The sequence below is a fragment of the Carya illinoinensis genome, chromosome 7, assembly GCF_018687715.1.
Source record: "Carya illinoinensis cultivar Pawnee chromosome 7, C.illinoinensisPawnee_v1, whole genome shotgun sequence".
NCBI lineage: Eukaryota > Viridiplantae > Streptophyta > Magnoliopsida > Fagales > Juglandaceae > Carya > Carya illinoinensis.
Window position 1 is genome coordinate 13139122 of NC_056758.1, and position 16830 is coordinate 13155951.

Sequence of the window (16830 nt, forward strand, 5' to 3'; positions counted from 1 at the left end):
TGTGTGTTAGGCCTTAGACTATTTTACTGGACCTTTGGGTTGTAATAGTTAATGGGCTTAGGCCCTTAGTGTAGTTATCATTTCAATTGTATTATGTTATTAGTATAGGCCGTATGTGGGTGGAAATCTATAGACTATATGTAAGAAGGAAGAGCTCTACGGAAAGATATCGAGAATCATTAATGAAAATATTTTCAGTTCTCTTTTCTCTTTGAGGATAGGTTAACCTCAAATATGACCAATTTTCTTACATTTTCTCTCATTTTTTCAAGTAATCCAAACACTACCTATTAGGTGTGTTACAAGTGGTATCCAGAGCCAGTCTTTCCTTGGCAGCTACTTCATCAATCCATGAAAATGGAAGAAATTATCTCATCATTACTTAACATTAAAGAGATGATTGAGCAATCGCAACAACATTTTGAAGTTATTTCACAAACATTCAAAGATATGGAGAACAACCTTGAAGACTTCAGAAATAACTTCAATGAAGAATTCTCAAATCTGGAAAACCAACTCTATGCTCTGCAAGAAGAGGAAAAATACACAGCACCAATGGGAGAAAAAGAGGTGGTCAATTCTGCTCACCTTACTCTTTCTCATATTGCCATAAATCCTATTAGAAACCAAACACCATTTCCTGCATTCTCAGATCTTCCTCTCAGAAATTATTTTCTCTTTCCCTCGTATCTGTCAATCGTCCCTAGCAACAAACACTCACTAACGGTAAGAAGAGAAGGCCTAGCCATCAGATGGAAGTTTGATCCCGGTGGGCGTGTCGATTTCTTGCCCTCACCACAAAAACCCATCCTAAGAATACAGTTTTCCCCTCCATTTTCAAACATTATCAACAAATCATTTTCACTTTTTGGTTTGCCCCTCATTTCCCTTCCGGCACCCTTGTTTCTTGTCATTTCCCCCAATCATTCAACCTACCTCTCGCCTAGCACTTCCCCATCAATTCAGTCACATATCAGAGACCCCAACATCCCAAAAAATCTCATTCCATCTTCAACACACTCCATTCTCAACCTCCATCATCGCCGATTCCAAGTGTTGCGAAGGAGGTGGTCCACACTGCCATTGTAGGAGCTATGAGCTACCTGAAGTTGCTCGAAACACTGGACAACCTCGCTAGGATTTTTGTAACTGGTAGTAGTAGCAGTGTCTACCGAGAAATTCCCTTCCACTTGGTAATTCCCATAGTCAACAAGCTACAGGACACCTTTGTGCAGCCCGGGAGCCAAAGCAACGGCAAGTGCTGTGACCGTGATTTCCAACTCAGGGGATGGGAAAGCTCCACTGGAAGATCTCTTGTGCTGCAGTTGAGGCTGACGAAGAGGAAGCCAAACGAGATCTATGGCCAAAGTGTTCTAAGTTGGGCCAACATAGGTTCTAACAATGTAAGTAATTCAAGGTCATGGTTCCCTTTTGAAGGATCAGTCTAGGCCACAAGCACCGCATGGAAAGGGAATAAAGCTTTGGTAGTTGAAGTGATTGAGATACTGAGAGTGATTCTGAGGGATGAGAGGGTTGCAGAAGACCCCAACACTATCGTCCACTTCCATGTTGCAAATTTGAGAGGTTTGATCGTTTACAGACTATTCAGAGGCTTCTTCGGCGATGACAATATTCTTGGTAATTGCGGTGAGGTACAGAGGAGAAGCTCCATGAATATGTTGGTACCTATTTCTATTTCAAATCTCAAGTGGTATATCCATGAATATTATAGGTTGGTTGAGAAAATTTGTCAAGATTATTTTACCAACGTTGGAAAGACTTTAGAGAAATTTGAAGTAATTGGTGTTTCTCTTGTAATCTCTAGTAGTAAAGAGTGGAAAAATTTTAGGTGCTTGCAAATGCTAGTAGGCAGGGATAGTGCACCTCAGTTGCTCGATGAAATGTCATTTAGGGGTATGCTTGGGTGGTATGAGATAAATCTACTAAAACTTGAAGAATATCATTTGATAGAAGAATATGGCTTGTGGCCCTTTGATAGAGGAAAGAGAAAGGAGATTGGGGGAAATCATTGTTGAAACAAAACTTTGAATAATGTTTTTCACCTTTTTTATTTGTATTCTGATCTTAAAGAGAATGGTGAAATACATGTTAATTTGGATGAGGGTGATAAGAATGCTCCTAGATCTAATTATGGGAATTCAATATTCTTTGGGACTTTTGATGGCCTACAAGGAATGATGGCCATGACTAAAGTGCAATGTGGTCGGTTTGGAAAAGTGGTTAATGAACAAGGTGCTAAGCATCTTATTACAATTGTTTTAGGCGACAAAGATCAGTGTATTGCAGACAATTATTTTACAATTTTATTGCTGGGAGGGAACAATTGTGGCCTGAGTTAGATAAGTTGCTCCGAGATGTAGATGACGCAAATACTATATCTACCCCATACGCAGCTATATATAGAATAGAGATTCATGATGCTAATGTAGCCATTCAAAAAGAGCTTCACAAACTTGAATTCGCTCAATCCTGCATACATTTGGAGTTTGATATTTTTGGGACTAGTATTCATTGGGTTTAGCAAAAAGTGAAGGTACTTGCAAGAGAGTATGCTGTAGTTTATAAGAGCCTTACTAATATTTGGGAAGATTACTTGGCTATGAAACCATTCTTAGTTGAAGGTCAGTTCAAGCTGTATGTTGTTCTTCGCTTCTTTACCAAGATCTTGGAGGGTAAGAAGCTAGTCACAGCTGCGAGAAAGCATAGCCCCACCTTGAAGACAAGGTGCTTGAAAGAGGAGGATTTATCACACGTCTGTAAATGGGACAATAGGGACCAAAGTCATAGTGGGCTTGGGTTATATAATTGCAAGATTCTTGTTGAAGTAGGGCCATGACCCATTTACTTGCTGGCAATTTGGCCTTTCGACCTTTTGTTTGAGTTTGTTACAATGACTCATAGACGTTGCTTCCAACCTTGAGGACAAAGTTCTTTAAAGGAGACGGCAATGTGACAAAGCAAGTAATGTGGGCCCAATCCAAGCCATTGACTGCATTTATCCTTTTATCATTTTACTTCTTTTAACCCTTGTGTGTTAGGCCTTAGACTATTTTACTGGACCTTTTGGTTGTAATAGTTAATGGACTTAGGCCCTTAGTGTAATTATCATTTTAATTATATTATGTTATTAGTATAGGCCTATAGGTGGGTGGAAATCTAGATACTATATGTAAGAAGCAAGAGCTCTACGGAAAGGTATCGAGAATCATTAATGAAAATATTTTCCAGTTCTCTTCTCTTGGAGGCTATGTCAACCTCAAATCTAACCAATTTTCTTACATTTTCTCTCATATTTCCAAGTAATCCAAACACTACCTATTAGATGTGTTACACAACACAAAGTTTGGTTTCTTTTTCGGTTTAAAATCAATTCCATGTTCATGTCTTCTCTTCCTCCTTTTTCCTCGGCAATCATGTACTTTCTCTCTTCATTTTTTTTTTTTTTAATCTTTCTTTCATAAGCTGCTTGTTTTAGCCTTATGTAACATAGAATTCAACAAAATAAAGGTTCCAGCCCTCTGTCAGGAGAGTACAAGTACTCTCCCTCCATGACCTGCTTCTTCATAGACTTTTTGAAATAGGGATTAGTCGTATTCTACTTTGAAACATATGAAATTCACATTTACTTTGTCTGTTTGTTGCTTTTATTGTAGTGTATTTCTTTGTTTCCTTTCTTCTCATGAGCACCGTTGCATCATTCCACATTGCCTTGACATAGAGGTCCTGCCCAGATGAACCTTGGTCCAGGCGTATCCTAGGATCTTTTGCTTGACATAAGAGCCTTGGCGAGTTAGTCATCAGTTACGACATACCCAACTTCACCTGCCATAAGGGCCTTGCCGAGATGCTCCTTATTCATGACTTACCCTTGGAGCTTTGCCGAGGTGCAAGGCTGACGTTGAGCTGAATAAGAATTATTGTGACGACTAGTTAATCAACATAATCTAGTGATTGGGACTGAGAAATGATGCAAAACAGATAGAAAGTTTTTAGACTAGGGTTTATTTATAAAGATCAAAAAGTAGTTTTGAAATCTACAAACTATGTCCAAATAGCTAAGGAGATTAGGGATTTTGAAAATTTTGTTCGAAAAGGCAAAAATTCAATTATTGCATAAAATTAAAATACATAACAAAATAAGAATCTTGCCAAAAAACTGGTTCAAATCGAAATAAAAATTCTCTTTTTTATTTTTTATTTTTAATATCGGTGGGCGTTCGGATCAGTTTGTGTGCAACTCGACTAATCACAAGGGACCCTGAAGTTAAAAACTAGATAAACCTCCAGTGGCTCTGAGAGGACTCAAACTGGTGACTCTTGGGGAGTAAACCCAAGGCCTGACCAAGTGAGCTATCCCTTAGGGTTAAAATAAAAATTATCTCTAAAAGCGACAATAAAACATTTTTCATAAAAATTGAAAATAACTTAAATTGACAATTAGGAAGGAAAAATGGCTTATTTTGGGAACGAAACAGGAATCTCCAAGTGTAGATGGTGACTACAATGTGAGCGCTAAAAAAAGTTTTTCGAATTAGAATCATATATGCGATTATGATATTTATAACTAAAGTTATGACCAAAATATTGGCATGCCATCAATATCATCATAATTTGATGAATCTACACGTTTTTCTATTATATTTGCACTAATTCGTCTTTTTAAGGTAGTCCAACATCAGACTCAAAACCCCCTGCATCTACGAGATAGGAACCTTGACAAAGTTGCTGTCAATCATGATAACAATAACATTAACTCTTGGTCGATAGGGGGCCTTATAATCAAGGTGCCCCATGGTCAAGACTATCCGTGTATTTTTGGCTTAACATCTATAGGCATGCTCTCGTTTAATAAGGTTCGATACTTAAGGTTCTTGTGAAAAAGAAATTCTGCGTAGGAGAGAACTCCAAAGCCTAAGTTACATTCTTGTTAGGGTCACGATTAATAAGAGGTGATTCTCAAATGGATTTTCAACTAGAGTCATGCTACATCCATCGAGGGTATAGCTTGAAAAATTCTCCCACTGACATTTTTTTTTCATAATTTTTTTTTTGTAGCCTTAACATTTTTAAAAAAATCACAATATTATTAAAAAATACTTCATATTTATTATGTTTAAAAAAAAATACAGTCGGTGACTTCTATTGGGACCCAACTTTCGGTAACTATATCATTTCCCTTTCAACTAATTGAATATCTTATAGGCGGCAACAAACTATTAGCACAACTCCCATCTTCCAAGTATCAGTCTTTAAGCTCTTTGTGGACAGGAAAACACTTTAGGCTTATTGGAGAAATCAGTGAGGGGCAATTCCGACACGTAAGGTAGATTTTTTGCAAAGGGTTTTTTTAAGGGCAAGATAATTTGAAATGAAAAATTTAATTATAAATATAATTATACAGTAATACGTACACCAATCTAATATGATTGATCAAAAAATAGATTTTATTGAAAACAATACTAATTTAAATTTTGAATATGAAGGAATCAGTATTAGTACGCAGATTAGTACGCGACTTTACTTGTACATAACAAAACTTAATTTGAAATGAGTTTTGCTAGGACCAACTATACTTCGTATACCAATTCGTGTATTGATAATTTTTTTATTTAAAAAAAATATAATTTTTTTTGAAAGAATAAGAAAATCTCATATCTCATAAAAATTATTTTCATTTTCAATTCATATCGTTTTGTTAAATATATGTCTTACATATTAATATCGGTATGTAAATTAGTACACAAAGTATGTTTTAAGAAGATTTTTCCATTTAAAATTACATTGCATATAAGAGCATTTTATTTAGAGGAGATGGGCTCCGACCATCATTCCAAAATAGTAGATACATTACAAGAAGTAAAATAACAAATTGAAAAATGTCATCATTCTAAGAAAGATTGGTCTGATAATTGGTTGTTGTAATGGAGGTTCTTGGAGAAATCCAAAGGGAACTGCCACGTGGCCTCGAGAGTCCTACCTATAAGTGTATTTTGTATTTTGTTATTTTATGTGTATTTTTTAAAAATATTTTTTAAAAAAGTTTAAATATCTTAAAAATAAATTCACATATTCATTAAAAGTTTACTTTTAAATAACCAATTGCAAGAGGTTCCCTCAACGGGAGGGTGAGCATGGATTTTGGTTGTGTCGAGGCCGTACATGACAATATCCAATCCCACATCTATGCATTCGCAGATAGGGTAGGTGGACAAATGCCAAAATCAAATACATGATCTCCAAAAGTAAAGAAAAAGCTGGACCCCTTTAAGACTTTTCATTAAGACTTTAGTAAAGAAAATGGGTACCTACATACCAAAAAACAATCGAAAAATCTAGAAAACAATAAAAGACAACTCAAACTAAAGCCACTGGACTTGTACGAGAGAAGTGTCTAACAAATTGTTGACATAGTTTATTTTTATAGATAAAATAAGACGAGACGATATGAGTTAAAATAAAAAATAAAAATTAAATAAAATATTATTAAAATATATTATTTTTATTTTAAAATTTAAAAAAGGTTAAATTATTTATTTTATTTTATATAAAAATTTAAAAAAATTATAATAATTAGATTAGATGAAATGAATAGAAAAATAATATGTAAACAAACGAGTGCAAAAGGTAGGTATGCGTGGGGGTTGTTCGTTCTGCCGTCAGCGTGTGACAAATGCGCCAATGATATGGGCAAGGAAGGGTTGGTTGGCAACATGACGAAAAAGGGAAGTGGTTGGGCACGGGCGTGGCGGGTTTAGGAGAGCTGGATGGATGGCATTATGTTATGTTTTGGAGAGAGGCAAATCAATGACCATGCGGCAAAGTTGAGGCATGTGGGCATATACGCACACCCCTTGGTTGGAGGTTATAGATCAAAGCTACAAACATCTTTAAAAAAATAAAAATAAATAAATAAAAAAGAAGAAGAAGAAGAAAAAAAAAAGGAAAAATTAATACCAAAGTGGGTATTGATTGTACATTTTTTTTCTACTTAATAATTAAGTAAGTATTTTTTTTTTAATTTTCTATTTTTTTTTCTAAAAATATTTAAAAAAATATTTGAAAAAAAAAATCTATATGCATTGGTGAGGATTTTGGATAAGAATTCTCGACGAGATGGGTGTAACATTATATAAAAAAAAATTCTAAATATGCTAAGAAAAGAAAATGAAAAAAAAAAAAAAAAAAAAAAGAAGAAGAAGAAAAGAGAGATGTCGATGAAAACTAAAGTTATTGTCGAGAAAAGGAGAGAAATGGTGGAGCCAAAGCTCTTTCCTCTGCCCTCTTTCTTCGCGGTGTTCTTAGCTGGAGGTAAGGTGTGACACCCCCGAATAAAAATAATAATTTCAAACAAGATATTCCACATGACACTAATACAGCAAAAGAGAAATAAAGCAGTAATATTTATGTTTTTCCAGCAGCTCAAAGCTATGCAATGACCTAAACTTTCTAAAATATAACTGTATAGACATATAGGGAAAATTACTGTTCAGCTAATGTAATTTTCACTTTTTCTTTTTTAAATTGTTACCTAGGATTTAGAAAGTTTAAAATCAGTACATGTTGGAGATGAATTTGACTGAATTCAATAATAAGGGAGGAGATTAAACCAAGAATCTAGCCTAAAGATAAAGACAATAAAGAGTAAGGCAAGTTGACTCATACTCTTAAAAGAAAGAATTTTATAAGATAAATATGACTCAATCACTCTAAAAATAAAAGAGAATTCTATATATGGAAGAGATCTCTATAAATCTACATAGGCTAGGCTCTCTACGACTTCTCTACTCATAGACTCCATCATGAACAATGACTCCCAAGGATCTTCTCTCAAAGGACTAGGGAGATATCATTTTTTACCTCTTGAAACCCTAAATTTCTTTATTGTATTGAGAGATATGTGAGGCCATAAGATATTATAGATCGCCTATTTTAGTTGATTTTGCCCCAGACACCCAGTGGACATAGGCTTTTATATCGAATCATGAAAATTTTTATGTTTTTATTTATTTATTTTTATTCACTTATTTACTATTTATTTCATGGATAAACGTGAAGAGCACTATATCGAAGCCCGAATCACCTTCGTGGGTTGGGAATAATTCTTTCCTCCCTTTCGGCTTATTGTGAAATTTTTGACTTTAACAGTTAGCGCCGTCTGTAGAATTTATTTCTTATTCTTTGTGCTGTAAAGGAGAATACAAAGATTCCACAACTCATGAGATCATCTCTAGCAAGCCAGATAAGTTTCCTCTCAAATTAACTTTTTTCTTATTATTTTTATTTTATTAATACTTTTTCTACAAAAAGAAGGAAAAGACAAAAGCATATACAGATACACAAAGTGAGTTGTGCACGGGAGACAAATACCATGCACGAAAGGCATGCCCATGCAGATGCGTAGTGGGCATGTAGACAATGGGTGCACACTGCCTTGCACTTAGTGACCCTCGTGACAGGCATTGCGGAGTTCATATGGTTTCTCCATTCGTCACGCATGGTGTGGAGTTCGCTCGCAGCCATGGCACTCCATGACCTAGAAGCCACCGGCAAGCTCAACTATGCCATGCATGCTACCGAAGGCCTAGAAGCCCGGCATTTGTGTGCCACCACCTATATTGCCAGCAATTTTGGTCGCCTGTAAGATGGTCCTTGACCATGGAGGTTTTGCTCACTGTTGTACCTCACCACCATCACAGAAGCTTGATACAAAAGTTGCTCAACACCAACACCACAACGTGCCCACCAGCTTAGCCCAACAGTGAGCTCGTGGAGCCACCAGCTGCCACTAGTAATGTAACACCTGAGTCCAGCACTAGGCACGCTTTCTAAGTATTTTTGGGTTTATAGGTATAAAAAGCCAATTTAGGATTATGAATAAATTTTTGGGAGAAATTACGAGTCTTAGATTTTATTTTTGATGGATATTAAATTTTTTTTTTTTTTTAGCTTGCCATGCTAGTTAAATTCATATGGAACAAGTAAAATTTTATTTAAGGATTTTTCGGGGTCAAGATTTTGGGGAGAAAGCCCAAGCCATAAGAACCATGCTAGAATTTCCCTTTGCACACGGCCTTGATCATGCTTCATGTACATTTTATTCACGACATGCACATTCCTACCCCCATGACATTCACGACAACAGCTCGCTGGGAGATATACTTCACATTATGCAGTTTTTTTTTTTCGCCCTCTCTTTTTCCTTTTAGGGTTTTTCTCCAATCACCTCTATAAATACTCTCAAGTATTTTTTTTTATCTCCTGCATTGTTGCCGCAGCCTTGAGTTTTACAGTTAAAGTCCACAATTTTTCTTCGTCCCATCATGGCCTTAGAGGTTCGCGTGCTGCACCACCTATTCCTCATCTCAGCCATTGTCCCCACAAGAAGTCCTGCCCGGACCTCACTGCCTTAGATAGCCATGAACCCATGTTAGAAACTCCACCCTCAACCTCACCGTAGGACCTCTATTTTTGCATCTCAAAGTAGAGCACGTTTTCTCAAGTGGTGACTCCAGGTGCAGTAAGGAAAGCCCAACAACGTCGACGCCCCAACCGCTCTGTGATCAGTAGCTGCCCAACCACCTTGTCGCCGTCGTTTTGCTGCCCTCTCGGTAAGTATCACGTGCACTCTCTCTCTCTCTCTCTCTCTCTCTCTCTCTCTCTCTTCCCCCCCTTCCACAGCTTACAAACATCTTTCTCTCTCTATCTCTCATCACTCTCTCTCACTCCCATGCTTAGCCGCTCAGACCAACGGTAATTTTTCACCGCACCACCGTGATCCATTGTTGCATGCTCGTCGTCACCGATCCACAACTCGGTCGCGCCCTGCTCTGCCACTTGGTGTCTCCATTTTTTTTTCCTTCTTAGGTAAGAGGTAGCTTTTTGGTTTTAGAGCGATAATGCTTTTTACATTGTTGTTAGTTTGCATGCAAGAGGTTATAAAAGTACGATCTTACCCTTAAATTCAACTTTTGGCAAGATTGATGGCTTCGATTTGGGATGGACCTTTTAGTGAAGGTGTTTTGTTCTTACGTTGGGTTTATATGGAGATGGGTTTTTCTTTAAGACTGGGTTTATTTCAAAAGGTTGTTTTAATGTTTTAATATGTATTGGACTTGAGTTTTAAAATTAGTTTGGGTCAGCTTATAGTTTTTAGTGATTAGTGATAATTGATGGTATTTTAGTAATTATGAAGATTTAGAATGAGTTAATTTAGAATAGGTTAATATCAAAATATATGTTTGACAAGAAATTTACATGATTGTTTTATAGGTGGCAAATAATTTTTGTTCAGTATTATTGATGAAAATTTCTGAAAAGCTAAGAAGTTGAGGTAAGCGGGGTTCCTATACTAAACTTTGCATAAAATAAATGAACTGAGGTTAATTTTGAAAAAATATGCATGTTTTGTTATGAAAATGATTTTGGAAACAACCTCAGTTATTTATCTACATTACTCATGAAATTTTGTATAAGAATAAAATGTTTTCTGGCATGACTGGTGTAGACATGAGTTATTTTGACACTTCATTTCTGTACTATGTAAAAGAGAGCGAATATGAAATTTTATGCATAAATTATATTTTTGTGATCTGATTATGTTATGTTTTGAAAATGTTTTGTACTTTGATATGATATGATATGATTTCCAAAAACCTTTGGACATGACATTCTGTTTCTATCTATTCTATTTTGACCTTACCACGGGTGTAAAAGTATGACCTCTATTCGAGCTGGTACCAAATTTTTTGTTTCTGGTGCACCCACTTTAAAAACAAAGTGGTTTTCTGCGTGTTCTTTCCTGTGTGCATACTCGGGGATCTGAGAATAATAAGAAGAAGATTCACATTTTGTTTCTGCTAGGTTGATCACCATGGTTTGCACAACCCTACTACGGGGGTTAAACATGAATTTTTTTTTTTTATGTGATATTTCAGTTATGTTGTGCCAAATGAACTTTGAATAAGAATATTTTTCTAAAACTTTCGCTCTGATATTTTTGATAATATATTTTGATTCTGCATTCTAAAAGTAAAACCATTATTTTCTACATTTTGAACTCTATAAATACTCATGTTTGTACACTAGTATATGTTCTCTGCTTATTAAGTTGTTGATAAATCACCCCTTATCTCCAAATATTTTTTAGATAATTTTGATGGTTCAGCTGGAGAACAAGAGTAGGAAGTTTTAGTAAGGTGTGATAATCGTAGTGGAATAAGTGTCTGAGGGTACAAGTGCTTATTTGAGAGTCATAGTTAGTAAATTGATTTATTTTAAGATATTTTGATTTGATGAGTTAAGGATATTTTCTAGTCTTTGGGAAGTTTTTAATTTATGTTATTGAAAATTTCTTTGTTGTCCTTACGAAGGAACATGGATATTTGGATTGAATGAATAAATTAATATTTTATGTAGTTTTCTAGATTTTATAGTTGTGGCATTGAAGTTGATATTAAGTAATATAAGTTAACTCTCCGGACCTCCAGGAACGGGGTGTTACAAGTAATCAGCCTTTTTTGTAGCTCGCCACCCTCGTGGCAGGCAACATGTTTTTTACAAACACCTCTAGTAGCATTCTGCCATAATGTGGCTGGCAACAGGTATCTCGCCACCCTCATGGTAGACAACCTCTTACCAGCCTCACCCTGTGTAGCATCCTGCCACGCCACGAAGGCTTTGCCCACCACGCCATAGAAGAGTTAGTCCCATTGGGTTTGCTTACCATAGATTCTTTAATTGCCACTCTCCCTTTGCTCACCACAAGTTTTAACTAGCATTAACTGAGGCTACGAGTTGTAAATGTGATTGAGTAAGGGGTTGTTGGAGTGAGAAAGCCCCTCAACGCATCTAATCTAATAATTACAACCTTTTCAAACACCTATATAAAATACAATAAACAATTCAATTTTTTCAAATTCTAAAATCAAAATAATATTAAAAATTAATATTTTAATAGTATTTTATTCATATTTCAAATTCCATCTCATCTCAATTCACCATCCAAACCTCCTCTAAGTTGGCCAAAACAAGAAAAAAAAAAAGGTCGAGCTACTTAGCTTGGAATTGAACTCACTCGACTCCAAGAGGATGAACAAATAGGAATAATTCAGAAACACACAATTTCTATTACTCCAAAAATGCTCAAGGACGAACAACTTCCCTAAGTGAAAATCATTCATCAGCAAACAATCCTAGTTGGAAAAAAATTGAAAGCAGGAGCAAAATTGCTTGGGTTTGTGTCTCAAACTTGCTATTTGAATTTCCTTTTTCTGCTAACAAATTTGGTTTTTAGAGTTTGTTCCCACAAAACTCCTTGAGGTTCCATGGGAATCCCAATGTCTCCACACCTCGGGAACATACTTTGCTAAAAATCACCCGCATGGCATAAAACACTGGCTATAACGCCTTTCCCAGACACTGGTCAAGCTTCTTAATCTGTTTGCATCAAAATTGACCACTTGGTATTGCGGGCACCCTAGACCTTCATCATTGTTGAAGCATGATTGTTTGGGGGCCTCTTGGTTGTGTGCCTTAAGCCTTCAACACGCTTTAGTGCAATGGCTCAGGTTTACAAATTTTAAACTTGTAATTTGTATTACACTAACATATTTAGTTTTTGGTGAAAACCTCTCAAGACGGTTAAGCTCCATCTCCCACTATAGTAGCATGGTCAAACTCAGTCTCCTGCCATAACGATGCAGTCGAGCATCTTCTTCACCAAAGTTGAGTCCCTAGACTTGTGATGAACATTGGCCAAACCAAGGTCGAGTCCTTAGACTTGCGATGAATATGAGCCCTACTTGGGTTAAGTCCTTAGACTCATGGTGAACATTGGCCCTACTAAAGTTGAGTCTTTAGACTCGCGGTGAACACAAGCGCTACTGAAGTTGAGTCTTCAAACTCGTGATGAACATTGACCCCACCGAGGTCAAGTCCCTAGACTCGTGGTGAACACAAGCCTTGTTGAGGTCGAGTCTCCAGAATCACGGTGAACATTTGTCCCACTCAGGTTGAGCCCCTGGACTCGTGATGAACATTGGCCCGATCGAGGTCGAGTGCCTAGACTCCTGGCAAACAAGGACCCCTTAAAGCCGAGTGTTCTCACACTTGCACTTGGATTGCAACGTCAGCACAACGCCTTCTCCAACAAATGTCGAGTGATGACACTTGCACCACAACTGCCACCATTAGATTACCTTCGAAAATAAGCCTTTAAGCTTCACAACAACATCACGTGGATTTCCTTCAAGAACAAGTCAATGGACTCGACAACCATTTAAGATGGGCCCAGGGGGTTGACGGACTTCTTGACAACTTACGCGCATGTTACTACAAACAAAATCTAACATAAACATAAAAATGGGAACATCAAACAACAATTTACACTGAAGGCAAAAAGTCCACTACTAAAAAAAATAGAAAAAATGAATTATGGAAATGTACTCTTTACTAAAAATAAAAAGTCTCATGCAACCAAATAGGCAAACGTTTACACAAACAAACTCCAAATTGAGCTTTGCGCTCTCACCTAACACAGTCAAGTATATCTCCTACCTAGCTCTATAAGCCAAGCACATCTCTTGCCCAGCTCTACAAGCCAAGTTTTGTGCTTGCCACCTAGCGTGGTCGAAATCATCTACCTCCTAGCTCTATAAGCTGAGCTCCACACTCGCCACTAGCGTGGTTGAGTCCATCTCTCGCCTATCTCACCAAGCCAAGCTCCATGCTCGCACCTAGCATGGTTGATTACACAACATTCAAAAGAGCTAATTGATTTCACAAAACATTTCCCGCAACTTGTACATTCCTTCATAAAGAGCTAATTGATTACACAACATTCAATTTAGTTGTTATAACTTTCCATTGGTTGCTACACATATGTGTTGGGTTTAGCGACCTTTTGCACTTGGATTTCACCCGTGGCTATAGGTTGGGAATCCTATTTAGTAAGGAGCAACATTGTGTGCACTACCAATACTAATTACCCGGCATTGTAATTTGAGTCCATTGGTACCATTATTCATTTCAATCATAGTCGTTACATAGCTTCATACATTCAAATATTCACTCATTTCCTTTCCTTTCAGTCTTTTCCTTTTCATTCTTTTCATTCATCAATCTATTTCATTTCATAAATATCATTTCATAGTATCATTTAAATATCATTTCATAGCATCATTTAAACATCATTTCATAGCCTCATTTAAATATCCTTTCGTAGCGTCATTTAAATCTCATTTGATAGCTTCATTAAAACATCATTTCTTAGCATCAAGCATAAAACTCAACAATTCATTTCATAAAAAATAAAGATAATAGCTACTACATATAACATCAATCTCACATGCATACAACTATTCTTGAGGTGCATAAATAGGGGCTGCCAAAGAAGGCCATTACATACATATACCTTAAAATATTAATATTTTATCATACTTTCATAAACTTCATTTCATTTTCTTTCATTGCATAAAAAGAACATTTCTCATAAAAGCTTTTCATGATCATTTCATATTGTTTAGAAAACTCTAGAAGAATATAGCTCGATAATACTTACCTAAACTCCATGCCATTTTCATTTCATGTAGTTTATTTATATGCATATCAAGTAGTAACCTACATGCATACATAACCTTAACATCATTCCATTTTCAAGTGCATATGCAACTTAAATCAGAAATGCATAAAACTACACTTGACTTATATTTCCTTCACTTCCAACACATGATATTCAACTCTATGTCCTTATACCTTAAAGTGAATTTTCATGATTCACTTCAAAGGTTAAGGCACCCATCAACTCCATCACTCCCTTTCTCCATTCATGCATAATCTAAACAACACCTCATCATAATCTCAACCATGCATAATACACAATTTTAAGCCAACTTTGAGGCTTAAATGTTTTATACTCATACTTAAGACAGACTATCTATTACATATGGTAAATCTGTTCCACATATGTATCCAACCAATTTATACATGGACCCTATCCTTTTTATCACCTAAGATCAACATATAGTTCACTAAAACATCCACTTATGTATACAAGTTTCATACATACCAACACTAATATCCAACTCAAATTAAACATGTACTCTACCCTTTCATTACCTAAGTTCAACATACTATTCATTCCAAGCACTGCTTTGTTTTTACAATCTTCATCCACATACCTCACATTCAATACAAGCTTCTTTAGTCAATCCAATACATCGCTCTTCCAACTTATCGAGCTAAATACACTACATGTATAAATATGTCCATATTATAAATTCTTGCATACTTAACTCAACAAATACCAAAAGAAACCCAACCAAAATAACACTTCACATGACACTTCAAAACTACAAGACTTATCCCAACACTTCACATGACATCCAACAATTTCACAAACTACACAATAATACCCATCACTTCAAACTACGCAGAGCCACAAAACAAATTGAACAAAAATCCCCATCGCTACAAACCACACACAGCCACATCACAACTATTCCATTCATAGCCCACAGTTCACAACACAGAGCACATTTCACAAATAATAGTATTCCCTCACTTCACATCATACCACCATATTACAAACTACATCACAATTGCAGCTTCACAAATACAACAGTTCTAAATGTAAGAGATAGAAAATATACTATAAATTGAAGGGATGTTGTATGGGGATTGCCATGGAAGATCTGTTATTGCTACCACCCTCTACTACTCTTTGTCGTTGCTACTGTTTGGAAGGGCTAAAGAGAGTTGAAAAGGGATGGGTCATGGTTCAAAGAAAGAGAGGATGTGTGTGTGCTACCGTGGACTAGAGGGGTAGTTTCCGTGGCTTGCGCGGTGCAAGTATAGTGGAGGCTTATCCATGAAGGAGGGGGCATGCAAGGGGAGGGTTCACAGTGGCTTTGTTTTCACGACTATAAATAGGGGTTGGCTAGGTTACGGGATTGACTCTATATGGTGTGACCGAGGGAGGGAAAGGACTAGATGTGGGTGGGGCTGCTATGGAGGAACTTGCAATCCTAGTTTACGAAACAGAGAGGGAGAAGGGAGATCGAGAGGAGACCAGAGAGGGAGGTTATGTTGGGGGAAAACCCTAGTTAGGGTTGGCTAGACTGGTAATGCTAGGCTAAGGTGTGGGCTATGCCGCAGCGGTGAGTGGTGGAAGGTAACATAATAGAGGGATTGAAAGGGAGATACTTAGAGAGAGAGAGAGAGAGAGGCCCGAGGGAGAGGAGGGGGTGGTCATGGCAGAGATGGCTAGTGGTGGTGTGCTTGGTTACTAGTAGCGGCAAAGGTAGTGAGGGGGAGAAATTGGGAGACAGAAGCGTTGGGCTAAACTGCGGTGAACAACGTTGGCTGGAGGGTGCAACAAGGCTTGGCTTTCAGAGGTGATTGGACAACGGTGGCTCGAGAGGAGATGCAGTGATGTTGGGTTATCGAGAGATTATTATAAGTGTATTTAGAAATGTATTTAAACTTCCCACACAACTGCCACTCACGATAGTTTACTAGCCCCACGTCACAATCTCTCCACTACTAAGCAAATGAGTGAGCCATAAAATAATTCTGTGTTAGAACCATTTCATAAAACTCTCAAATTAATATAACTAATATTTGTGTTTAGTGGATCTTTAGAATATACTTAGGAAATGCTTAAATACCTACTCAGCCATGATAACCAACCAACCTTCCAACACAAGCCTCTACGTCAAATTACACACTTGGATTACTCAAGATGTATGCAAATAGAAACCTTAATAGTGGTAGACTAATGATCATGCTCAACCAAGATGGCTTCCTCAATCA